This window comes from Chiloscyllium punctatum, chromosome 36 (assembly GCF_047496795.1).
Source record: "Chiloscyllium punctatum isolate Juve2018m chromosome 36, sChiPun1.3, whole genome shotgun sequence".
Classification (NCBI taxonomy): domain Eukaryota; kingdom Metazoa; phylum Chordata; class Chondrichthyes; order Orectolobiformes; family Hemiscylliidae; genus Chiloscyllium; species Chiloscyllium punctatum.
Window position 1 is genome coordinate 68109065 of NC_092774.1, and position 27998 is coordinate 68137062.

Genomic DNA, 27998 nt, shown 5'->3' on the forward strand with positions numbered 1-27998 from the left:
CTCCCACCACGTAGCCAGTTAGCTCCTCGCTCGTGCAGACCTCCCTCAGATCCCCTTTATCTGTCTGACCTGTGCTGACACACTCCCGACCCTGTCCACTGACCCAGTCAGAAGGCTTTGTCTGGAGAGAAATGACCATCTCCCAGAATAGAGTGTCCAGTTAACTTTCCCCTTTTCCCCCATCGTGTCTGCAGCCCGGCTTCCAGCTGCATCTTTCTGAGCCGAAGGTCCTCCAGCCTGTGTTTGCCCTGGATCACAGCATCCAGAGCATCTCAACTTCTGCAAATCGAAAGACAAGCCCAACCCTTGGAAGAGAAGGGGAGAAACAGAACAGATTTGAACAGAAAAATCATTGTAGTGCGATCACTTCCCTTAAGCATCAATAGCAGTTACCAGCCATACGTTAGCTTGTGGCGCAACGGTAGCGCGTTTGACTCCAGATCAGAAGGTTGCGTGTTCAAATCACGTCAGGCTCACTACAATCAACTTCTGATATTTCAAAGGAGTACGTTCTTTCTGTTTCTCAGTCATGTCAAACCTTCTTTGCGGAAACTTTCGATCACACGTGAATCTTTGCTGTCAGTTTGATTTGTGAACACTGTGTCAGGGAGGTGGTGTGCCCATTGTTTGGATAAATGCTCAGCTCCCCGCAATGTGAGAAGTCAAACACAGACTGTTCATCACGGGGTTTTAACACAGTCGGTGACCGCGGAGTGTGAAAAACATGATACCGATATTTTTACATCATAATCTAGAGATTGCCATCCAGGTTTTAGTCACATCAAACTGCCTCGCAATGCTGTTATGGCCTCAGTAAACTATAATAACGTGAAGATCGATGGGACGATTTTCTGCATCCGACTGCAATATTAACACAGATCATTGTTTCCAGTTTTGGTGGAACAAAAGACATCGTATTGGTGGATAATTACAGTTAGTGCAAACACAGCTAGCCAACAATAATATTAATCCTGTTCACTTCAATGGCCAAATTTTAATTCAGAAACCAAGTGCACTCGGCTGTTTGTAACATAGACAACATGACAAAATGGCCCTTAGGAGGAGAAATGGGGCATTGAGGAGAAGTGAAATGTTTGCTTTTGGTCACCTCCAGAATTGTTAGAAAAACAGGTTGAAAGGATTCTTAAAAGGTGTCTGAAGTAGTGGTGAGGGATAACTCTTCAGACAGCGCAAAATGGAAGACCACTTTCTAGTGGAAGAAAAAGACATTTCTTATTTCTGAAAGAACTGGGAAACAGAAGAGGGGATGAAATCTGACTTGGGAGCTATTTCCTATTTGTTGACGATGTTGCTTCATCACAGTCTTGGTTTAGAGCATAAGCTCTTCATCAGGAATAAAATTGGCCCAAGGGGGCTGAGAGATAAATGGGAAGGAAGTGGGGCTGGAGGGAAGGTAGCAGCGAGTCCAATAGGTAGATGGAGGTAGGAATTGATGGTGATAGGTCAGAGATGAGTGTGAAGTAAATAGGTGAGAAGCAAGGTGGACAGGTATGACAGGTCAAGAGGTTGGTGTGGAATTGGAAGGTTGGATCTGGGACAAGGTGGGGGAGAGGAAATAGGAAACTGATGAAATCTGCATTGATACCATGTAGTTGGAGGGTCCTAAAGCCGAAGCTGAGGTGTTTTCCTACAAGTGTTGGATAGCAAAAATTTGGCAGTGGAGGAGGCCCAGGACTTGCATGTCCTTGGTGGAATAGGAGGGGGAGTTAAAGTGTTCCACCACAGTGCGTGTGTCGTTTAGATTTAGAGTCCCAGAGTTGTTCCCTGAAATGTTCCGCTCATTGGCGTCCAGTTTCCCCAATGTGGATGAGACCATATTGCGAGCAATGGACATAATCTTATAAATAGATTGCATAAATCTTAGCCTGCCAGAGTTTTTTTCTTTAATTAAATTAAAGAATTTTTTTATTCAATTGGATGACTGCATGAAACGGTTTGTTGGTCAGATTTGAATCATCACTCCCAAATGAGACGATGCCATGAATATCAGTGAACTGCTCTTTTTGTTAAAAACCACAAGTTCTTGATTTATTTTCACAACTTACTGGTATTCACACCTGCACATTCAATGTCAAACTCTGACATCAGAAATTAAATTACAGCATTCATTTTGACTTGAAATATTCGAACAAACAAATTAATAGCACACAGTGAATCGCAAGTCTGATTAATCTGAAATTAAATTTGACCAAAAAAAAATCAAGATGGGAGATAAGAAATGGGGGAAGGGCAGAAGGCAAGAAATGCAGCATCATAGAAAGTGCTCCCCCAGAGTGTGCATTTTACCAACTACCACTGCTAAATATAAACACTCTGATATGATCCTTCGGTTTTAATGTAAACCATAGCCCCATACAGTAGGTACCATTTAAATGAGTTAAAATACAAGCATTGACTAAATCCAGCTTCCAGCCTTACCCCCCACCCCCCTCGCTTCTTGGAGCTTGGACCTTCCTCCAGCGCCGGGGGGTTGTTGAACTCCTGGGCTCCAGCGGCCACGCCTCCACTGAAGAAGCTTTGGGAAGCAGATGCAAAGGCAAGATGCAGAACAGAGAACCTTTGTATGTGAAAGCAGCTTACAGAGACATTGAGCAAGAGAATCACATGGTTTTTTTACCCACCGACCTCTGGGTTATCTACCCAGCACACTCACGCAGCAATTCTCTACTTCTGTGCTCCCAGCAGCTGGATCGTGGATCAGTTTAAAGTCGGTCCTATATCTCTGATTACATCGGTACACAAGGCAGTGAAGAAAGGTTTCAGCACACTGGCCTTCATCAGTTAGGGAACTGAGTATAGATGTTGTAGTAATACAGGACGTTGATGAGGCCGCACCTGGAATATTGTGATCAGTTTTGGTCCCCTTGGTGTTCTGACTTCTGACTTCTTCAACTCTGGGTTTGTGTTGAACTTGATGGGATACTTTGTCCAACTCAGCATGTTTAAACAGTATCTCTCAGAGGGATTCATCTGAAACTTTTCAGGAGGTGAGCTCAACAAGATTGAACTATTCAAAGTTACTTGGACTCGATTTTAAACTTACATCAGGACCAGTAGTCAGAGACACGTACAGCATGGAAACAGACCCTTCGGTCCAACTTGTCCATGCTGACCTGATATCCAATATTAATCTACTCCCATTTGACAGCACCTGACCAATATACTCTGGCAGATCATTTCATATAAGTACCACCCTCTGCATGAAGAAGTTGTCCCTTTAATTTGTTTCACCTCTTACCCTAACCTTATGCCCTCTAGTTCTGGACTCCCCCACCCCAAGGAAAGGACATTGTCTATTACACTGTCCATGCCCCTCATGATTTTATAACCGCTATTAGGTCACTTCTCTGCCTCCGATGCTCCAGTGAAAACAACCCCACGCTATTCAGCCGCTCCCTGTAGCTCAAACCCTCCAACCCCCAGCAACATTCATGTAAATCTTTTCTCATAGATAAGTCACTCTTTCAGTCATGAAGAAGGGTTAATACCCAAAACGCTGACTACTCCACATCCTGGTGCTGCCTGGCTTGCTGTATTCTCCCAACCCCCGGCTTGCCAACTTCGGGTTGCAATATGTAGTGGCTCAGTAGTTACCACTGCAGCCTCACAGTGCCGGGGACCCAGATTTGATTCCAGCCTTGGGTGGCTGTCTGTGAGGAATTTGCACTTTCCCCGAATGTCTGAGTGAGTTTTCTCTGGGTGGTCCTGTTTTCTTCCATAAAGCAAAGATATGCAGGTCATGTGGATGGGCCATGCTTAATTGCCCATAGAGTTAGGTACATTAGTCAGAGGGAAATGGGTCTGGATGGGTTACACTTCGGAGGGTCGGTGTGGACTTGTTGGGACAAATGGCCTGTTTCCACACTGTAGCTAATCTCATCCAATACTTTTGTTACTAACGAATGGCCGAGTAGGCCAAACTTCTTCTCCGATGGTCTTGCGGTCTTAGGTTTCTCTGGATCATTTCATTGGCAATGTGCAGTCCCGGGCTCAATGAGCAACAGTGTCCACTGAAGGCAAAGCTCATAGAATCATAGAACCCCCACAATGTGGAAACAGGTCCTTCAGCCGAACACATCTGCACTGATCTTCCGAAAACTAATCCACTCAGATCCATTTTCCTACCCTCCATAACTTGCACACAGACCCCCAAGGGTGGAATTATTCCTGGGTTCCTGGTGCCATGAGACAGCAGTGCTAACCCTGAGCCACCATGGAGTTGTGATTGTGGGGTGTCGGGAAGGCAATTGCAGTCCAGCAGAAGACCAGAACAGCCCACCTACTCTCCCACTGCACCCACTGTCAGAACTGGCAGGAGGTTCAGACCTGGGAGTTGACTGAAGGCATCATCACTGGTAGGATCTGATTGCTGGGAGAGTTGGTGCCCCCGCTGGTGCTTCCGCAGGTTGCAGGAAAACATGAACCTCTTCCCACACTCGGTCCAGCTGGAGGGCATCTCCCAGGTGTGGGCACATTGGTGCTTCAGTAGGGCAGAGGAATTGCTGAAGGCCTTCCCACACTTAGGGCAGCAGAATGGCCTCCCCTCCTCCGCCACTGTCCCCTCCCCCCCCCCCCCCCAACACCCCCGTGTGGTCCAGCTGGTGATTCAGCAGTGTGGAGGAGCAGGTAAAGACCTTCCCACATTCGGGGCAGGAGAACGGCTTCTCCCCGGTGTGGATGGACTGGTGCCTCAGCAGGGCAGAGGGATTGCTGAAGGCCTTCCTGCACATAGGGCAACTGAACGACCTCTCTACCATTTGGACACACCAATGGGCCAGTACGTCGGAGGAAAGAGCAATGCCCCTCCTGCAGTTGGGGCAGAAGAACGGCCTCTCAGTGTGGACCCACCGGTGTCTCAACAGGTGGGAAGACCTGCTGAAGGCCATCTCGCTCTTGGGGCCGGAGAACAGCCTTCCCCGGTGTGGACCAACTGGTCCGTCAGCAGGGCAGAGGAATCACTGAAGGCCTTCCCACACTCAGGGCAGCAGAAGGGCCTCTTTCCCTCTGTGGACCCATTGGTGCTTCAGAACCCTTTCAAATTTCACAATATCCTTCTGATTGGAGGGACACCAGAATTGCACACAATGTTCTAAAAGTGGTCTCACCAATGTCCTGTACAGCCACAACATAACTTCCCAACTCCAATTCAGGCAGCATCCAAGCTGCTTCGAAATCGACGTTTCGGGCAAAAGCCCTTCGTCAGGAATAAAGGCAGTGAGCCTGAAGCATGGAGAGATAAGCTTATCTCTCCATGCTTCAGGCTCACTGCCTTTATTCCTGACGAAGGGCTTTTGCCTGAAACGTCGATTTCAAAGCTACTTGGATGCTGCCTGAACTGCTGTGCTCTTCCAGCACCACTAATCCAGAATCTGTTTTCCAGCATCTGCAGTCATTGTTTTTACCTTCCCAACTCCAATACTCAGTCAGAGGATTGGGAACGCTTTCAAAACCCACAAAAAACAAACAGGAAAGAATGGAGGGACAAACCGAAGTTTTGAGAGTGAGCTTGGAAGCATCACTGAGAAATCGGCGGAATGGGTTTATTGGGGACGCGTTCTCCTTAAATACACTATATACGTATTTCTCTTGTGGTCTTCGTAGTTTCTCTGTGCTGCAGTGTGTAGTGGCTCGTTGAAATAATGTCCTGATGCAGCTTCGTTTGTGGGTGTTGGGATGGTTGCTTCTGTGGTTAAGTATTTGGTTTGTGTGTGTTGTTTTTCTGTCGATGCTAGTTTGAAGTTCCCCATTGACTGTTCGCTCTACTGTGACATCTAAGAATGCAGTTTATTGTTGTTCTCCTCTTTTTTAAACCAGGAGCCCCCCTCAGGCCGTAGTCTCACTACTTGGAACACCAATATACAGACTAGTCAAAGGCCTCCACTGAGGACTAAAACACCAAGTCGAAGATTCATGCCACTCCATTTACTCCATCCAAGAATTCCTGAACACCAAAGACACGAAGATAGAAGAGGATGGAATAATGTTGTCCTTTGACATAACAGCCCTGTTCACATCCATTAACATCAACGTGGCCAAAGAAAACTGAAGACACTACTCGAAGAACTAAAGACAAAAACACAGAACCAACTTCAGCAGCAAAGATAGCACTGTCAACCACGTGGAACTGTGCCTTACCACCCACTTCATATTCAGTAACAAGCCCGACAAACAAATCAACGAAATGCCCATGGAACACTTCTGTCATCAAAAAATGAAACAAATTAGAGGAAACCTACAACGCCATCAACAATCTCCTTCCTGGCATAAAATTCACAAAAGAGGAGAACAACAACAAAGTGCCATTTCTAGATGTCACGGTAGAGCGAACAGTCAATGATAAATTCAAAACAGCCTCTGCAGGAAAGCAACACACGCGAACCAAGTACTTAGCTACAGAAGTAATCACCCCTACACATCCAAACAAATCTGAAAGAAGGCACTATTTCAATGAACCACAACACAGTGCAGTACCCAGTGACTCCGAAGATCAATAAGTAACTCTCCAGCGCATTTAAGGAGAATGGGCAGCCAAAACAATACACTGCAAGTTGCTTTCCTGACCGGGAATCGAACCCGGGCCGCAGCGGTGAAAGCGCCGAATCCTAACCACTAGACCACCAGGGAGACGGCAGCGAAGCTTGACAGCTCTACTGAAAATTGCTTCCCTGCCGGAAATCGAACCCGGGTCACGGCAGTTCGAAGGCTTCCACCAAAGTTGTTTCTTGAATCCATTGCTCCCGAAGCGGTCTCCTCTACATTGGGGAGACTGGAGCCCCGTCGCAGAGTCAAGTCACAACGTTTGAGGGAGCATCTCCAGGACACCCGCAATAATCAACCCCATCGCCCTGTGGCCCAACATTTCAACCTCCCCTCCCACTCTGCCAGGGACATGCATGTCCTGGGCCTCCTCCATCGCCCCTCCCTCCCCACCCGATGTCTGGGGGAAGAACGCCCCAACTTCTGCCTCGGATACATTCATCCCCAGAGCAACAATGTGGTCTGCACCAGTTTCCTCATTTCCCCTCCCCCCCACCTTACCTGAGTTCCAACCTTCCAGCTGAGCGCTGTCCTCAGGACCTGTCAATCTCCCTTCCCACCTATCCGCTCCACCCTCCTCTCTGACCTGTCACCTCCGTCCCCACCCCCATTCACCTATTGTACTCTTTGCTACCTTTGGCCCAGCACCCCCCAATTTATCTCTCTACCCTGGAAGCGTCCTGCCTCTATTCCTGATGAAGGGCTTTTGCCCGAAACGTCGATTTTCCTGCTCCTCGGAAGCTGTCTGACCTGCTGTGCTTTTCCAGCACCACTCTGATCTAAACTCTGGTTTCCAGCATCTACAGTCCTCACTTTTGCCTACCCAATAAACCCAGTGTGCCGATTTCACATCAACAAACTGACACAAGCAGAAACAACGTCTGCAGAAACCCTAGCCACATTACTTTACATTAAAGACATCTGGGAAATGATGTCCACACAACTCAACCCTCTCAGCATCATGGTCGCCCACAAACCTACCAACACACTTAAACAGCCTCGAATGAACCTGAAATACCCGATACAAACAACCAGCAAACGAATGTTATTTACAAAATACCATACAAGGAAATATATACATGAACTCTGCCACACAGGTCTCTGTGGCAAGAAATGCTGGGATGAGATAAGGAAGATTTTTTTCAGCCAAAACGAATCGGCACTGACTGGACAGCCATTTAAAATCAACGCAGTCTGCCCAGGATGGAAGACCCGAAGGGATGAACAGTTTTCTTATTTCCTGAAGACTTACAAAGCTGAGACTGGGTTTTGGTGTTTGTTTCCTTTCCACTCCGAGGAGCCGCAGTGGTTGGGGCGGTGAGTTGGGGAAAGTGAAATGTGACCGTGAGCAGCGTGTGGGGCTATTTCAGCTTCCCCTCCTCTGACAGCGCTGTGACTTGACTCTGATGTTCTTAGGGACATTTCCTGACGCGAGACAGTGAAAAGAGTCTCGTTCCTGCAGATCAGGAATTCAAACCGTATGCCGGCTTCAGGACAATGAGAAAGATTATTTGGTGTGTGTGAAGAAGCTGTGAGCTGCATTTCAAACAGGTAGGTGGAGTCAGATGCGTCATCCGTTTCGCCGGCGCCATGCAGCAGAGTTCTGACGTTAACACGGACATGGGCAGCAATGGGAACATTCACAAGAGGAACAGCCAAAGATAATCACCGTCACTGCTTCCCTTCCATAGTCCCAACTTTGTGAAGCAGTATCTTTCACAGGCAAATAAAACACCCTTGTCCTCAGGTGCCCGCTTAACTTCGATCACGACTTCACGCCCCTCACTGTTCTAGTGTCATTTCCAAACTCTTGGCTCAGAGCCTCAATAGCAGCTCTGTGGGTATCTGCTTGTTCCACCCTGACAGGGAGTGGGTTGCAGATTCCCGACCAGTCCCAATGTGATTGAAATATTTCAACCCGTCCACTGATTTGCATTTTAAAAAAACCGTGGAGCAATCTCCCTTTTCTTTTGATGTCGTTTCTCAACTGTAGTCGGCAGGGATCACACCTGCGTGGGGAAACCGCAATGGATTTCATGTCCATCGCATTAACCACTCGGCCCATCAATACAGAACCACACTGACAGCTTCATTTCCCAGGTCTCTCTGCCTGTGGAGCTGAGAAAGAGTAAATCATTGCTGAGTTTGTTTGAATTCAATCACTTCACAGGTTTCGAAAGGGTTAAATATCTGCAAATGGAGAGTCTGGGTGTTTCATCCCGAAAGATGAAATGGACGTTCAGTTAAAAACAAAAACAGAAATTGCAGGAGCAACTCAGCAGGTCAGGCAGCATCTGTGGAAGGAGAATCAGAGACAACATTTCAGAACTCGTTTTTTTCCTCATCCAGGTACAGCCAAACCTGCTGAGTTTCTCCAGCAGTTTCGCTTTCTGTCTCGGATTCTCAGCATCGGCAGTCCTTTACGTTAGAAATTCAATCAATTCAGAAACCCCTTTGTGCTGCCTCAGTGGAGAAGATTTCCGTTTGGGAAACATTTTCCTGAAACCATTAAAAACGTGCACTTTCGCAGCCAAGAAAGCGGTAGGAGCGAGAACAAGAAACACTCCGTCCCTGGGTGGTCTCGAACCACCAACCTTTCGGTTAACAGCCGAACGCGCTGACCAATTGCGCCACAGAGACCACCCCGGGCACCGTCTGCACAGTGTCTTTGAGGAACCTACTAATCAATTCATAATTCAACCTGCCCCGCCCAAAATTACCATTGTCTTCTATCAGATTTACTTTTCCATAATAAAGCCTTGGACATTCATTATGGAGACATGGGGACAGCCTGATCCCACCATCTGCAGGCACATCCATGTCACGAGGAACGAGCTCTCCTTCACCGGGGCCATCGCCCTCCGAGCCTTTCAGTGTTTTGCCTCTTCCCGAATTTTCTCATTGGCCCCGAGCCGAGAATGGGTTTGAATTCCTGATGTGCAGAGAATTCTTTCAATGTCTCAGGTCAGTTCATGTCCCGAGAATATCAGAGTCAATCAGCCTCTTAACTGTCTCTGCTCAGTCCGTCAGTTCATCCTTCATTCTCCTCGAATTCCACTTCCCAAAGAGTTTCTAAAGATTCACAAAGCTGGAGACTGGGATTTGTGTTTTACTTCCTGAACATTTTTCCACCTGCTAACTGACAATATTTTGCTAAGACCTCTTCCCCATTGTAACATTTGCATCATGTCCAGGGATGAGCAATTTCCATTTTGTGGAGACATTCCCAAGTTGGCAATGATGGGAGAAGACGTGGTGTGAATGGGAAGGTTAATGATCAGAAGAACCTATTGCCACTGACTAGGGTCAATTACCAGAGGACAGGGATTGAAGTTCTTTAATGGAAAGCAGCATTTATGTCGAACAAACACAGCGAATACTGCAGAAAGCCAACGGGTCGAGCAGCATCTGTGGAAAGGTAAACAGAGCCGACGTTGTGAGTATGCTACGGTTTTTGTCAGAACTCAGTCTTTTGCCTCTTCCCGAAGTTGGTCCAGGCCTGTGTCTCAATTGACAAACACATGGCAAGTGCAGTGCCGCAATGTGAAATTATAGCCTTTGCTGTTAAAAAAAAAGCAGTGCATTGTTTAAATGGTGATATATTGGAATGTGGAGAAAGTGAGGACTAGAGGTGAAAGTCGAAAAATGTGGCACTGGAAAAGCACAACAGGTCAGGCAGCATCTGAGGAGCAGGACAGTGAACGTTTCGGGCACAAGCCCTTCATCAGGAATGATGTATGGATGTACTAAGGCTCTCAGAGTCCCTCCACACCAGTCAATGCCAGTTGTCGTGCAGATGCAGCAGGTAATGAGCAAGGCAAGTGGTATATTACGAAGAGGAATTGAGTTCAGAAGTGGGGTCATTGAACATATTCAAGGCGAAGTTCATCTGAGTTTTGAACAACAAAGAAGTGGATGCTTATGGGGGGAGGTAAGAAAATGGTTTTAAGACCAGTACAGATCAGTCACAGAGGCAGACAGCATTGAACAGACCCTTCATCCAACCAGTCCATGCTGAGTATGTTCTCAAACTAAACTCGTCGCAGTGTTTGGCCCATAAACCTTCGGACCTTTCGTATTCATGTACTTATCCAAATGTCGTTTCAACGTCGTAACTGTACGTGTATAAAATCATGAGGGGCATAGATAGGATTAATAGACAAAGTCTTTTCCCTGGGGTGGGGGAGTCCAGAACGAGAGAGCATGGGTTTCGCGTTAGAGGGGAAAGATACAAAAGAGATCTAAGGGGCAACTTTTTCACGCAGAGTATGGTACGTTTAGTGAATGAACTGCCAGAGGAAGTGTTGAAGTCTAGTACGATTGCAACATTTAAAAGGCATTTGGGGAGGTGTATGAATAGGAAGGGTTTGGAGGGATATGGGGCCGTGTGCTGTCAGGTGGGACAAGATTGGGTTGGGATAGTTGGTCGGCATGGACAAGTTGGACCAAACAGTCTGTTTCTGTGCTGTACATCTCTATCTCAATGTTAAACATACTCAGTAACCTGGCCTCCACAGTTTTCTGTGACAATGAATTCCACAGGTTCACCACTCTCTGGCTAAAGAAATTGCTCCTAATCTCCATTCTCCCTTTATGCTGAGGCTATGCCCATGGGTATTAGTTTCTCCTCCCAATGAAAACATCTTCCCAATGTCCACTCTGTCCAGGCCGTTCAATGTTCTGTACGTTTCAGTTAGAGCTCCCTTGAATGTGGGCCTGTTAATCAGCATGAACCAAACACTTCAGGATGAGGACATCCGTGATTAGATTCAACAAAGTGAGAATGGAAGGTTAGAGTGTGGGATGGAGATTTTCAGCTTTTCGGGAAGAAGGTAGGAAAGAAAGTTTAATATAAATTATAATTGATCAGATGAGCCGATGGGCCAAGGAGTCGTGGATGGAGTTTAATTTAGACAAATATGAGCTGTTGCATTTTGATGAGGCAATTAAGGGCAGGACTTATGTGGTTAATGGTCAATTAATGGAATTCTGTGCTCAAGGAAGCAGTAGAGGCAGCTTCATTAAGACACTGTTGGATGGGTTTTCTGCGTGGTAAGGGACTTAAGGGTAGTTGGGATAATGCAATTAAGAGGAGCTGAGACGATTGATTGATCCGCTATGATTTTAATGAATGGCGGAGCAGGGTCGATGGTCCAAATGGCCTACTCCATCTATTACTTTAAATCGATAACCCTGCGTTTCCCATGGCTAACCCACCTGACCTGCACATCCCTGGACACTGGGCAATTTAGCACAGCCAATCCAAATCAAGGCCAGTGAGCAATGGAGTGATTTGGAAACCAAATACCAGAGAATGATAGAAAGGGACAAGGAGAATAAATGTACTAGCAATCAAAACTGGATTCTAACCATCACAAAAAATAAAACTAAAAGCTCAGTATGTGAATGTGTGCTGCATTGTTACAAAAGCGAATTAATTGACAGCACACATTGAAGAGAATAATTATGATCTGAGACTCCTTACAGAGATGTGGCTTCAGAATGACAAGGATTGGATCCGGAATATCGAAGGGATACGTGGCATTCAAGTCGAGTGAGAAGCTCAGTAATGGTAGAGGGTGGGCACTGCTAATCAAAGCACTGATAGCATGGTAGTCTGGTGTCAGCTCGGATTTCAGGTCCTGATTTCTCTGTCCTCTGATCTCCCTGTTCCCACAGAGTTAAATGTTGTCTGTTCTCAGCTCTGCTCGATTTCTGTTGAAGCTTTGACCCCCTTTTACACCTTCTGGAGCAATAAAATATTCTGAGCCTCCTGAAAATGACACATTATCTATACCCCTCCTGATTTTAAAAATCTCTAAAGTTATCTGACAACTTCCTCGGCTCCATTGGAAAAATGTCCCAGCTTCTTCTTAACTCAAACCCTCCATTCCCTGCAACACGCTGGAAAGGTCGGGAATAGGGAATTGCATCAAATCACATAAATGTACTGTCTGAAACAATCCAGCTGTGTTCTGGCCTGAGATATTGAGAGTCCCTGGTGTAAGTAATTACGAATGCAATAATTTTGGTCACAGAATTGAACAATCATTTTGCAACAAAGGGGTCTACTTTGATTAGGAGGTAGTGGTCATTTCTAGGGTAAGTGAACAGTTTGTAGATCAGGGAGATGAAGTTCCAGACACTTGGGAAGGGCAAGAAATGAATTTGATAAATAAGACAAAGAACTGTGGATGCTGGAAATCTGAAACAAAAACTGAGAACACGGTAAAAACTCAGCAGGACTGGAAGCATCTGTGGAGAGAAAGCAGAGTTAAACTTTCGAGTCCAACAACTCCTCTTCGGGATTCTGAAATAGTTTGTGAGAACCCCCTAAGTCATCTGCCCAGCTTTAAGACCATAATACACAGGAGCAGGATGAGGCCATTTGGCCCATCGAGTCTGCTCCACCAGTCGATCATGGCTGATATGTTTCTCTTTCCCATTCTGCTGCCTTCTCCTCATAACCCTTGACCCCTTACTAATCAAGAACCTATCTCTGTCTGAAATGCCTCAATGACTTGGCATCCTCAACCCTTCTCCTAGTGGAAACATCATCTCCACGTCCACACTGTCCAGTCATAGAGTAGCACAGCACTGCCTGACCCACTGTGATCTCCAGCATTTGTTGTTTTCATAAAGGATTCCAGCATCTACAACAACGCGCTTCTAAATTTTGTACCCAGTTGGTTAGCGCTCCCTAGATCCCGTGAGATTTAACCATACTCAACAACCACTGTGTGGTACAATTAACAAAGTTCCCAGCCCCCACCTCTTTCTGCACCCATGGGCAGCACGATGGATCAGTGGTTCGCACTGCTGCCTTATAGCGCCAGGGATCCGCTTTCGATTCCAGCCTTGGGGCGACTGTTTGTGTGGAGTTTGCACATTCTCCCTGCCGTGTCTGCTGGGTTTCCTCCGGGTGCTCTGGTTTCCTCCCAAAATCTAATGATGTGCAGTTTCGGGAGAAGTGGCCAGACTAAATGGGTCCATTGTGTGCAGGAAGTGTAGTGGAATGGGATAGGGGAAAGTGTCCACATGGGTTACGCTTTGGATGGTCGATGTGGACTTGTTGGGCTGAATTGCGTGTTTCCACATTGCGGGAATACTACGTGGCATTCCCCCAAATCCAGAGTCTCAGCACTCTTGGTTTTTCCCATGGACAGTGTGGGGGAGGGAAACAATGTTTTACACGGGAGTAAAGTTCAGTGAGTGTGAAGCTAAAATTAAACGCATTGCTTCAGCTGTTTTCCCCGGTATACCAGAGGCTGAGGGGTGATCTTACAGATGTTGAGAGAATCATGAGAGGCATGGATAGGATAAATAGACAAGTTCATTTCCCTGGGATGGGAGAAGTCCAGAACAGAAGAATAATATGTTTGGGGTGAGAGAGGCAAGTGTAAGGAATGATCTGCCGGAGGAAGTGGTGGATGTAGGTTCAATTATTACATTTAAAAGGCATCTGGATGGGTATATGAATAGGAAGAGTTCAGAGGGATATGAGCCAAGTGCTGGTAAATGAGACGAGATTAATTTAGGCTATCTGGTCGCAATGGATGAGTTGGACTGAAGGACCTGTTTCTGTGCTGTGTATCTCTATGACTCTGGCTTGCCCGTAATGTTTGCCATGCCTGTGTGTTCAGTTTCTGTCTGGTGTCGGTGTCAATGCCTTGATATCTCATTTCCTCCATCTCCCCACTTCCACCTCCCCAGATGTTAACCATTTCGTGTCTGGTTGTTTCTAAAGAGGTTGCATTGAAGGTTCATCCTGAATTGACACTTTTTTTTGCTTCCCAAAATCAGACTTATTCACTCCTCGATGTCGTGAAAGATACTAACTTTCAGGTGGAGGTATCCAAAATTCAGAGGTGTCAGTCTCGATGTTTTCACTTTTCGGTCTCTGTAAGATCCTGTATCAGGACCGTCGGGAGGATTAGTTTGAGTGGAGTGAGAATAGAGGGGTGAGAGGGGTTGGGATGGTGCTTTCAATTTTGTGGAAAAAGAAAAGAATGTTCTGCGGAAAGTAGAATTGCTTGTTTGGAATTTCTAACCTGGACTGACAGTGGTGACTTTTGTAATCTCATTTTACAGATTATCTGAAGATCTGAAGACGGACGTTTCAATATCAATAGATGACGAGCTTTGCCTGAAACATTGACTCTGCTGCTCCTCAGATGCTGCCTGATCTGCTGTGCTTTGACTCTGACTCTCCAGCATTTGCAGTCCTCAATTTCACGTCAATGTCTGGCAGTCACTGAATCCATCGGGACTATAACAATTTTCGACGATGATTCTGTGAGAAGGAACCAAGCTTTTTCAGCATCAGTGAGACTGGAAGAGAGACCCTACTGTTGCAGCACTCTGATTGTGGAGCCAGTAAAAATTATACAGACTGGGAAATGGAATTCACGGCAGGGAGGTGCTGTACACGCGTTTGTGTGCAGCTGAAGCTTCGGTCATTGAGAAACCCAAGGAATCCCGTCCTGTGGAGTAGCCATGACAATGTGGCAACTGTGGGAAAGGCTTCCATTTCCCATCTGACCTGGAGACTCATGGGCACAGTAACACCGGGGTGAGACTGTTCTCCTGCTCTGAGTGCGGGAAGACCTTCAGAAGTTCCTACTTTATACAGAGGCACCAGTGGGTCCACACAGCCGAGAGGCCATTCTCCTGCCCCGAATGCGGGAAAGCCTTCAGCTATTCCTCCGTCCTACTGACCCACCGCCGGGTCCACATATGAGAGAAGCCCTTCAGCTGCTCCAAGTACGGGTAGGCCTTCAATGATACCTCTGCCCTGCTGAGGCAACAGCGGGTCCACACCGGGGAGAGCCCGTTCTCCTGCCTCAAGTGCGGGAAGGGCTTTACCCAGGCATCCCACATTCGGGTCCATACGGGGGAGAGGCCCTTCCCCTGCCCAGAGTGCGGGAAGGCCTTTAGCAATTCCTCCCACCTGCTGAGGCACAGGTGGGGCCATACCGGGGAGAGGCCGTTCACCTGCCCCGAGTGGAAGCGGAGGTTCTCATCATTCTGCACCTTGCAGAAGCACCAGCGCGCACACCAGTGCTCCCAACAATCGGATTCTGCTGGTGAAGCTGCTGTTGTCCACTGCGAGGACGGAACCCCTGCACATTCTGACATTGCTTTTCAAGGGAGAGTCAGTCGGATTTTTTTTTGTTTTATGCCGTCGTGCTCCCCCACCTCTGCAAATTTGCTTCCAGTGGGCGCTGCTGCTCGTTGATACCAGGAGCTGTTCTCTCTAGATTCGACTGTCCAGTTAAAGCATTGTTGGCTCTCTCTGGGAATGAGTCCCAGCCTGTAAAAAATGGCAGAACACTGGGGTGTTCAGCAGTGACTTTTAAATTAGATTTACAGTTACGTGTCTGTGAAACAGTCATAGTCCAAACAATTGCACAAAGGCTTGGCAATCCATGTTGGAAACTGTTTGCTTGAATTGTTAAGTTTAAAAAAAAATATTTCTTAACTTGCCACTTAAGTTTCAGTCTCTGAGATGGTGGGGGACTTGATCAAAGGGTTTAAATCATTGGCATTAATTAGATTATCTTCTTTAACTTTGCCCGAGCAAACTTGCCATATTTATAATTATTGGTTTTTGTTTAAATCATAATGTTGATGTGCAAGATCTGTTCTTCATCAAGTCTGGTTCGGAACAGTTGAGAAATTGAGGGACATTGCATGTTTAAATTTCACTGTGTTGTGAATCTGGTGACAGTGACAGTCATTTGTATTGGGTTGCTTACCCTTAGTTGTCGTGTCTTCCACCCTAACTATTCACTATGGTAGTGAGTTCCGCAGTCTCACCACACTCTGAGGTTTTTCATGAAATCCTTAGTATAGAATTGTTCGGGAAAATGTTGCCGAGGGCAGAATATCGGGTCTTAACAGCAAATGCCAGGAAGACATTCGACAAAGTAAAACCATGACAATGTCGGTATAAATAAAGAACTTTGATAGCAATGAGGAGGTCACACGTCAGAGTTCAAGATCATGGTCGTGACAAAAAGAAAAGGTACTCTGCAGATATTGGATATTGTGATTAAGTAAGTTTCTAGATGCTGTAGTTGGGTGAATACGATAATAAGAGATGAATTAGCCAAAACCACTCATGTAATTTGATGTCGGTAACCATAAAGCAAGTGCATACTATTGATTGATATAGGCCAATTGCGTGCAAGTAGGCCATTCAGCCCATCGAGTCAACATTGACTGACCGTCCCACCCAGACCCAGTTCGTTACCCTATCCCTGTAACACTGCATCTCCCATGGTCAATCTACCGTCAACTGCACGTCCATTGGACCGTGGGAGGAGGCCAGAGCACCAGAGGAAGCCAATGCAGACACAAGGGGAGAATGTGCAAACTCCACACAGACAGTCGGCCCGAGGGTGGGATCAAACCCAGGTCACTGATGCCGTGAGGCAGCAGTGCTCACCACCGTGCCACCACCACATGCTGCTCTCGAAAGAAGTGAATTTCAAAGACTCGAGAACACTTGTGAGAAAAACAAAACTCTCCTATCTTAAATGAGAGACTAGTCTCTGGCTAGAATTGAGTTGACATTGCATTTGCATGAAGTCCTCTCCAGATGTTATACAGATCCATCAGGTCATCTGTTTCTTCTAAACTCAAACTGATACAAGCCCAGCCTGACATCCCCTTGTCCCCGATTATAAGTTGAGTAAATGAGTGACCCTCGACCTCACTGGCATGACAAAGGATGCCCTTAATCCAAGTTGACCTTAACTGTCCAACCTCTTGACCCCCACGCCACAATGTGTTCAGCCGCAACTCAGCCCTTAACGAGAGCAGAGGAACTGAATAGACAGCAGTGAGGTGGACATTGCATTCCCAGAGAATATTGTTCAAGTGTGAAATTTGTTCAGCTCACATTCGGATCACTGCAGGGACTATGTCTTTGATCCCAATAACAGTCTAGTTTTGTTGTACATTGTGTGTGTTTTATCTGTGTTTCACTACATGATTTTCTGTTGCTGTCATTCCCGTTAGGATGTGTGAATTCAGTACCAGATAACAGTCTCAGTTCTGAATTTTCCTTGAGGATTGTTGTAGGACGTACTAAGTGTCAGTCAGAATGGAAGAAACTCTACTGTTTATTTAACCCTCTGCTGTCATTGTCCTGGGACTGTATGAATGGGGAAGTGAAGAGGACGTTTTACTCTGTATCTAACCCAATGCTGTTTCTGTCTTGGCAGTGTTTGTTGGGGACAGTGTTGAGGTAGCTTCACTTGAAATTCAAGAGTAGAGGAAGCTTTATTCTGATTGTCATCCCATGCTGTCCTTGTCCTGGGAGGTTTAGATGGCATCTATAATTGAAGTGAATGCAGACTTGGCTGTGGGAATGGACGGTACTTCTACCTGAGCACACCCATATTTGAGATTGCTGTGCTGATCAAGACAATCTCAGACACCTTCATTCACTTTTCCAACCAACCACAGGGTGGTTAAGGATGGGTATAAATGCTGGCATTGCCAGCGATGCCCACACCCCATGCATGAATAAATACTTTCTGTTTAAAAGTTACATTCACGTTCCAAACCCTCTAATGTATGATAACTTACATGGAAAATTCCTGTCTGCTGGAATTTCATTTTAAAACATAGGAATATGTCAACCATGTTGAAATATAACAAGAACAACAAATGGAGAATTTAACAGGTAATGAGCAAGACCAGAATGCTGAGTCAGCCTGACCCCCATGGCTGGCAGAGTTCACCCAGATGTTGAAGTTACACCAGTGCCTTTTACTCTTGCAGCTTCCACAAAAGTTTGTCCCTGATGTAAGATCATTCAATGACCCGAAGTACGAACTGTTTTTATCTCCATAACTGGTGCCAGACTTGCTGAGTAAATCCAGCCCTTCTGCTCGACCCTTTTATGGGATTTGAGCTTCCCTAAGTCAGTGTAATGAAGAACTGCAGATGCTGCAGATCTGAAACACAAAAATGCATCAAATGCTGGAGAAACTCAATAGGTCTGGCAGCACATGTGGAGAGAGAAGCAGAGTTAGCATTTCATGTGCTGTGACCCTTCTTCAGAACTGTTCTGGACGCAGGCCAGGAAATTGACTCTGTTTCATTCTCTCTCTCTCTCCACTGGTGTTGCCAGACTGGCTGAGTTTCTCCAGCAAGTTCTGTTATGACACTTTCACAAGGTTGATGTTTGTTATCCATCCCGAAGTGAAAGGTGTCTTGCTTGTGCCAATTCAGAGGGCAGTTTAAGAGTCAACCACATTGCTGTGTTTCTGGAATCACATATAAGACTGACTATGCAAGGATGACAGTTTCCATGCTGAAAGGACATTGGTGAAAATGGGTTTTTATGACAATTGACGTCAGTGCCATCGATACCATACTGAGACTAACTTTGTGTTCCGCATTTATGATTTGAATTATTCACATCTCACCTCTTTCTGTGGTGGGATTTGAACTCATGTTCCGTGGATTACTCATTCTGTGACATTATGACTACACTGTTGTTTCCCATTCTTGCTATTTTGTGTTTGCTGTTCACGTCTCTGTCCTCTGATGTTTGGGAAATTGAACCTGTTTAAAAGATTGCCCTAAACTTGTCCCTTTGACCAAGTCTTTGGTCACCTATCCTAATCTGTGCTCCAGTCATGTGATTTTTAAAGGAATTCTCATTGTGTTCATGTGAAGCACTTTGACATAGTTAACTGTACCACAGGTATTATTTGAATGCAGCTTGTGTCCCTATCTTAATATCTGAAAGTACAGGGTCATATTTTAAATGTAGAAGACAACAATGAGGATGATTTCTTTTCTTTCTGAGGGTTGTGTGTCTTCTTCAAAAGGCAGTGGATTCAAAATCTTTAAGGCAGAGGTAGATCGGTTCTTGATAACCAAGTGGATGAAAGATTGTCAGGAATGTGTAGGAATGTAGAGTTGAGGTTGAATTCAGATCAGCCATGATCTTATTGAATGTTGCAGCAGGCTCGAAGTGCCGAGTGCCCTACTCCCAACCATGATATGTTTGTATTAAGCAGTCTGTGTCTCCCCTCTTATTGCTATGAACTGGGTCATTCCTTTCCAATATTGCCCCTTGTAGACAGTTAATTGAACACCAGATGCCCCCCTATTGGGAGCACGCACATTGAAGCAATTGCAGTATTTCTTGTGTTAATTTTGTTGCTTCTTACTCAGTGCTGCTGAGAATCTTCGAAATAAAAACCAAAACACTTCTATTATTATCGCACTAATGGAAGTGTAGGTTTGGATGTAACATTGTTGAATTAGCCATTCCCATCTCTTCCAGAATTTTGAGTATAAAGCCCTCGAGTCTGGTTTCTACCCCTGAAACAGTTCTTATCAAGGTCATGTTTGACATCCTTTGAAACGGTGACAGGGATGAACATTCCCTCGTCCACCTGCGGACAGCCTTGATCAGGGTTAATGACAGTACTGACCCTCTCCAGCATCACTCTATCCTCTGGGGGGGTCTGCTTTTAGTGTCTTCCATTCTTATTTGTTTTACCGTAGCTGCTGGTGTTGGCATCTATACTGATGATATCCAAAAGTGCCTGAACACCACTTCTCTCCCGACTCCTCGATCATTCATAATTTACCAATAATTTCATCTGAATGCCTGCCCAATTTCCATCATTGCATAACCATAAACATTCCCTTAGTTAAGTATTGTGTAGTGTGAATCCATTGTTTTCGCCCAAAGTTCGACGTGAGCCCCCCCCCCCCCCCCTCCCCACCCCAGTAACTCTGTTGACAGCCTTCATGTCACATTAAAAACTAGGATCGATAGATTCGTGAAGAGTCGGGGGATGAAAAGTTACAGGAAAAGGGCAGGAAAGTGAATGTGGGGAATGCCAGATCACCCATAATCCTACTGAATAGAGAAGCAGGCTCAAGGGGCTGAATGGCATATTCCTGTTCCTATTTCTTATCGATCCCGAGCCCTTACCTCTGATACAGGACACTGACTTCAGTGTGTGCCATTACTGAGAGTGCTGATGGTCCCTTGTGTAATATCAACAACTTAGCAGCTGCTGAAACCTCTTGCTCCTTTATTACCTCTAAACACAATAAGCCAATGTGTTCAGGGGAGGCGATGGCCGACGTTATTGTCACCAGACTATTCACCCAGGTAATGTTGTCGGGACTTGTGTTCAAAACCTACCACGGCAGATGGTGGAATCTGAATTCAATATAAATCTGGAATTAAGAGTCTAATGATGAAATCGTTGTGGTTTGTTGTAAAAACGTATCTGGTTTCCTGCTGTCCGAACCTGACCTGATCTACATGTGATTCAGATCCACTGTCAGCTGGTTGAATCTTCACTGCCCTTTCAATCAAAACGTCCACTATAACCTCCCTGCATTTATACTCCATTTAAAGGCCAATCTCCCTTTTGCCTTCCCTATTAGTCACTGTGTTCCCAGAATCAGGATTGTGGATCAGTTTAAAGTAGGTCCTATATCTCTGATTACATCGGTACATAAGGCAGTGAAGAAAGGTTTCAGCACACTGGCCTTCATCAATTAGGGCATTGAGTACAGATGTTGGCAGGTTATATTGTAGGTACAAAGGACGTTGATGAGGCTGCACCTGGAATATTGTGATCAGTTTTGGTCCCCTTGATGTTCTGACTTCTGACTTCTTCAACTCTGGGTTTGTGTTGAACTTGATGGGATACTTTGTCCAACTCAGCATGTTTAAACAGTATCGCTCAGAGGGGTTCATCTGAAACTTTTCAGGAGGTGAGCTCAACAAGATTGAACTATTCAAAGTTACTTGGACTCTATTTTAAACTTACATCAGGACTAGTAGTCAGAGAGACACATACAGCATGGAAACAGACCCTTTGGTCCAACTTGTCCATGCTGACCTGATATCCTAAACTAATCTAATCCCATTTGACAACACCTGACCCAAATCCTGTGGCACCTCATTTCATATATGTACCACCCTCTGCATGAAGAGGTTTTCCCTTTAATATATTTCGCCTCTCACCCTAAACCTATGACCTCTAATTCTGGACCCCCCATTCCAGTGAAAAGACCTTCTCTATTAACCTGTCCATACCCCTCATGACTTTTTAACCTCTATTAGGTCACTCCTCTGGTCTCTGATGGTCCAGTAAAAACAGTCCCAGCCTATTCAGCCTCTCCCTGTAGCTCAAACCATCCAACACCCAGTAACATTCCCGTAAATCGTTTCTCACAGAGAAGTCAACGTTTCAGTCATGAAGAAGGGTTAATACCCAAAACGCTGACTACTCCACACCCTAGTGCTGCCTGGCTTGCTGTATTGTCCCAACCACCTGCTTGCCTACTTCGGGTTGCAACATGTAGTGGCTCAGTGTTTACCACTGCAGGCTCACAGCGCCGGGGACCCAGGTTTGATTCTAGCCTTGGGTGGCTGTCTGTGAGGAGTGTTCATATTCTCCCAGTGTCTGCGTGAGTTTTCTCTGGGTGATCCTGTTTTCTTCCATAGTCCAAAGATGTTCAGGTCATGTCGATTGGTAATGCTTAATTGCCCATAGAGTTCGGTACATTAGTCAGAGGGAAATGGGTCTGGATGGGTTACTCTTCGGAGGGTTGATGTGGACTTTTTGGGGCAAATGGCCTGTTTCCACACTGTAGCTAATCTCATCTGCACCACTTTTGTTACCAACGAATGGCTGAGTAGACTCGATGGACCGAATGGCCTAACTTCTGCTCCGATGGTCTTGCGGTCTTACGTTTCTCTGGATCATTTCATTGGGCAATGTGCAGTCACTGGCTCAATGAGCAGCAGTTTCCAATGAAAGCAAAGCTCATATGATGGTTGAACTCCGACAGTGTGGAAACAGGTCCTTCAGCCCAACACATCTGCACATATTCTCCGAAGGGTAACCCACTCAGATCTATTTATCTACCCTCAATAAATTGCACACAGACCCCCCAAGGATGGAAGCATTCCTGGGTTCCTGGTGCCATGAGGCAGCAGTGCTAACCGTGAGCCACCATGAGGTTGTGGTTGTGGGGGGTGGGGGAGGCAATTCAGTCCAGCAGAAAACAAAAACAGCCCAGCTACTCTCCCACTGCACCCACTGTCAGAACTGGCAGGAGGTTCAGTCCTTGGGGGTGACTAAAGGCAGCGTCACCGGTGGGATCTGATTGCTGGGAGCGCTGGTGCCCCCGCTGGTGCTTCAGCAAGTTGCAGGAAAACATGAACCTCTTCCCACACTCGGGCCAGCTGAAGGGCCTCTCCCTGGTGTGGACACACTGGTGCTTCAGCAGGGCGGAGGAATGCTGAAGGACTTCCCGCATTCAGGGCAGCAGAAAGGCCTCCCTCCTCCGCCCCTCATCCCCCCGTGTGGACATTCTGGTGATTCAGCAGTGTGGAGGAGCGAGTAAAGCACTTCCCACACTCGGACAGGAGAACGGCATCTCCCTGGTGTGGACGGACTTGTACATCAGCAGGGCTGAGGAATTGATGAAGGCCTTCCTGCACTTAGACAACTGAACGACCTCTCCCCCATGTGGACCCACCAATGGGCCAGCAGGTCGGAAGAACGAGCAAAGCCCTTTCTGAACGGCTTCTCCTCAATATGGACCCACTGGTGTCTCAGCGGGTGGGAAGAACTGCTGAAGGCCATCTCGCACTAAGGGGCCGGAGAACAGCTTTCCCCAGTGTGGACCAACTGGTGCATCAGCAGGGCAGAGGCCTACCCGCACTCAGGGCAGCAGAAGGGCCTCTTCCCCTCTGTGGACCCATTGGTGCTTCAGAACACTTTCAAATATCACAATATCTTTCTGATAGGAGGGAGACCAGAATTACACACAATATTCCAAAACTTGTCTAAAAAATGGCCTGTACAACCACAACATAACCTCCCAACTCCAATACTCAGTCAGAGGATTGGGAAAGCTTTCAAAACCCACACAAAACAAACAGGAAAGAATGGAGGGATAAACCGAATTTTTGAGAGTCAGCTTGAAAGCATCAATGAGAAACCAGTGGACTGCGTTTATTGGGTAGCCGTTCTCCTTAAATAGACTATATACGTATTTCTCTTGTGCTCTTCGTAGTTTCTCTGTGCTGCAGTGTGTAGTGGTTCGTTGAAATAATGTCCTGCTGAAGCGTCGTTTGTGGGTGTTGGGATGATTGCTTCTGTGGTTAATACTTGGTTTGGGTCTGTTGTTTTTCTGTAGATGCCAGTTTGAAATTCCCCATTGACTGTTCGCTCTATTGTGACATCTAGGAATGGCACTTTGTTGTTGTTCTCCTCCCCTTCAAACCAGGAGCCCCCCCCCCCCACCCTTAGACCATAGTCTCACTACTTGGAACACCAATATACAGACTAGTCAAAGGCCTCTACTGAAGACTAAAACACCAAGTCGAAGATTCACTCCACTCCATTTACTCCATCCAAGAATTCCTGAACACCAAAGACACTTCGATAGAAGAGGATGGAATAATGTTGTCCTTTGACAGAACAGCCCTGTTCACATCCATTAACATCAACGTGGCCAAAGAAAACTGAAGCCACTACTCGAAGAACCAAAGACACAAACACAGCACCAACTTCATCAGCAAAGATAACACTGTCAAGCTCGTGGAGCTGTGCTTTACCACCCACTTCATATTCAGTAACAAGCCCTACAAACAAATTAACGAAATACCCATGATACCACCAGCAGCATCAGGATTCCTCGCAGAAGCAATAATGCAGAGACTCGAACAAACAGCCCTTCCAACGATCCAACCCAAACTTTGAGTCCGCTACAGCGATGACACTTTTGTCATCAAAAAATGAAACCATTTAGAGGAAACCTACACCACCATCAACAATATCCTTACTGGCATAAAATTCACAAAAGAGGAGAACAACAACAAAGTGCTATTTCTAGATGTCACAGTACAGCGAACAGTCAATGGTAAATTCAAAACAGCCTCTACAGGAAAACAAAGCACGCGAATCAAGAACTTAACTGCAGAAGCAATCATCCCTACATATACAAACAAATCTGCATCAGGACACTATTTCAACGAGCCACTACACACTGCAGCACCCAGGAACTACGAAGATCAATGAAAAAATTGTACAGAGCATTCAAAAAGAACGGGTCGCCGATAATCCCCGGGAAAATAGCTTCCATGACCGGGAATCGAACCTGGGCCGCGGCGGTGAAAGCACCAAATCCTAACCACGAGACCACCAGGGAGATGCTGACACAGTCTGATTGCTCTACTGAAAATTTCTTCCCTGCCCGGAAATCGAATCCGGGCCGTGGTCCGTCGAAGGCTTTCACCTGTGTATCCAACAATGTAATTTCTTGTACCCATTGCTCCCGATGCGGTCTCCTTTACATTGGGGAGACTGGAGACTCCTCGCAGAGTCAGGTCACAGCGCTTGAGGGAAACTCTCCAGGACACCTGCACCAATCAACCCCATCGCCCTCTGGCCCAACATTTCAAACCCCCTCCCACTCTGCCGAGGACATGCAGGTCCTGGGCCTCCTCCATCGCCGCTCCCTCCCCACCCGATGCCTGGAGGATGAACGCCTCATCTTCCGCTTGGGGTAAATTCAACCCCAGGCCATCAATTTGGCCTTCATCAGATTCCTCATTTCCCCTCCCTCCACCTGACCTCAATTCCAACCTTCCAGCCCAGCGCTGTTCTCATGACCTTGCCTACCTGCCATTCTCCCTCCCCACCTATCCGTTCCACCCTCCTCTCTGATCTGTCACCTCCATCCCCACCCCCATTCACCTATTGTACTTTTTGCTACCTTCGGGCCAGCACACCCCACCCCCAATTTATCTCTCCAATCTGGAGGGGTCCTGCCTCTATTCCTGATGAAGGGCTTTTGCCCGAAACGTCGATTTTCCTGCTCCTCGGAAGCTGTCTGACCTGGTGTGCTTTTCTAACATCACTCTGATCTAATCTCTGGTTTCCAGCATCTGCAGTCCTCACTTTTGCCTACCCAATAAACCCAGTGCGCCAATTTCACATCAACAAACTGACACAGGCAGACACAACGTCTGTGGTTACCCTTGCGAAATTAGTTTACATGAAAGACATCTGGGAAATGCTGTCCGGACAACTCAACCCACTCAGCATCATGGTAGCCCACAAAGCGCCCAACACACTTAAACAGCCTCTAATGAACCTGAAATACCCTGTACAAACAACCAGCAGACGAATGTTATTTACAAAATACTATACAAGGAAATATATACATGAACTCTGCCGCACAGTTCTTTTTGGCAAGAAATGCTGGCATGAAATAAGGAAGATTTTTTCAGCCAAAACGAATCGACACTGACTGGACAGCCATTTCAAATCAACGCTGTCAGCGCAGGATGGAAGACCCGAAGGGATGTACAGTTTTCTTATTTCCTGAAGATTTACAAAGCTGAGACTGGGTTTTGGTGTTTGTTCCCTTTCCACTCCCAAGAGCCGCAGTGGTTGGGGCGGTGTGTTGGGGAAAGTGAAATGTGCCCATGAGCAGTGTGTGGGGCTATTTCAGCTTCCCCTCCTCTGACAGCGCTGTGACTTGACTCTGATGTTCTCAGGGACATTTTCTGACGCGAGACAGTGAAAAGATTCTCATTCCTACAGATTAGGAATTGTACCCATATGCCGGTTTCATGACAATGGGAAAGATTAATTGGGATGTGTGAAGAAGCTGTGAGCTGCAGTTGAAACAAGTAGGTGGAGTCAGATACGTCATTCATTGCCCCCATGGTCCTGAAGAAATGTTTGCTTTTGTCTGCTTGAGAGACTTTGGACACTGGTGTGGCAGGGAGAATACTGAGATACCGAGTGAAGAAGATTCAGTGCGCTGACTGTGAAAAGTGCTTCAAACCATTTACTCAGATTGGGGAATTAAAATCACACCCCTCGCGGTGGGAAAGACTATGTCCCCGCTCTGTTTGTAATTTCAAACCCAGAGCAACACAAGGAAAGCTCCACCCAATGGGGAAACCGTGGAAATGTGGGGACTGAGGGAAAGGATTCCCTTCCCTATCAGTGCTGGAAACCCACAGACGCATTCACAACGGGGTGAGGCCGTTCACCTGCTCAGTGTGCAGGAAGGGGTTCAGACAGAGAGGAGCCATTCACGTGCCCCATGTGCAGGGGAGAGTTCACACAGTCAGCTGCACTGCTGACCCACCAGTGGGTCCACACCGGAGGGAGGCCATTCACCTGCTGTAAGTTCCAAAAGGGCTTCACCTGCTCCTCCCACCTGAGGAGGCATCATCGAGTTCACGTGCCAGCGCAAGGGGATTGAAGAAGCGATGGCCAAGTGCTCCGATCAACCCAGCACTGGGGCGTCCCAGGTTCGAATCCCACTGCGGTGGATGGCAGAATTGGAGCTCGTTCAGTAATCTGGACTTCATAATCTAAGGATGAAACCACTTTTAGGGGGGAGAAAACACCAGCTGATTCACTCATGTCCTTTTTAGTGAAGGAACCTGCCGTTGCGGGAAAGGGTTCACTCAGTCATCCCAGCTGCATGTTTTACCCGGCTGTACCAGGGATCCAATTACAAACGGACAACTCAGCTGACCAACAAAGAAAGTGGGGTGGGGAGAGTGGGTGCATTTTGAGCTGGAGGTGTTTTCTTTAAAAACTACTTTTTGTATGTCTTTTTCCTGGGGAAATCTGAAGCAGTAACAAAATAGGGTCGTAGTAAAGGTTACCTGAACTTACCGCCCGGCTTAGACTCTGTGAGATCCAACAGGTTTTTGTTTTAAAGCTGCTCATTTCTTTCAGCCTCCAGCACTAATGTCATGTCTCAGAAGGACCAGTGAATGAGTAGCTAATATTGTTACAAATTGTATATTTTTTCAGGACTTCAGGTTCATTGTTTCATTGGCATTGCAAAGTTTACTGGCAACGGTGGGAGGTGTGGGCTGTATTCACTGGAAACAAAGTTTTAAAATCTCACAAACACCAGGGTATATTCTAACAGGTTTATTTGGAAGCACGAGGTTTCGAAGTGCTGCTCCTTCTTCAGGTAGTTGTGGTGTAGAATCACAAGACACAGAATATATCGCAAAAACATGACAGTGTCATTCAACATAAGTGACGTATTGAAGAAACCTAGATTGCTGTTAAATCTTTCATCTTTTAAAATGGGCTGCAGATTTCGGTTCATTAATATGTACATTACAGAACTTCTTTGAAGTCACGTTCTCCAGGAAACTTAATATTTTATAAAAGAAGGTAACACCTCACATCAAACAGCGCATGAAAGCGGTGAGGTGATTCTGTCTGTATCTCAATCTTGAGTCAGACTGGCTCTGTTTCCAAATATATAATCCTGCAAATGCAAATTCACTCCAAATGTGTGAGTGCATGCATGAGAGAGAGAGAGTGTGTATGTGCGTGTGCATGCTGGGTAAAGTGTGTGCGTGATGGAGTGTAATCATG

General features: G+C 46.3%; 1 protein-coding gene and 3 non-coding genes across 4 annotated transcripts in view; 2 read left to right on the forward strand and 2 right to left on the reverse strand.

Annotated features, from left to right (window-relative positions):
* LOC140460632 (uncharacterized) overlaps positions 1-27998 on the forward strand; it is a 1198404-nt gene that overhangs the window by 437581 nt on the left and 732825 nt on the right. The window lies entirely within an intron of this gene.
* On the forward strand, positions 405-476 carry trnaw-cca (transfer RNA tryptophan (anticodon CCA)). Its single transcript has one exon. It is a non-coding gene; the product is annotated as a tRNA-Trp (tRNA).
* Positions 6574-6645, reverse strand: trnae-uuc (transfer RNA glutamic acid (anticodon UUC)). The gene has a single exon. It is a non-coding gene; the product is annotated as a tRNA-Glu (tRNA).
* trnan-guu (transfer RNA asparagine (anticodon GUU)) lies at positions 9125-9198 on the reverse strand. Its single transcript has one exon. It is a non-coding gene; the product is annotated as a tRNA-Asn (tRNA).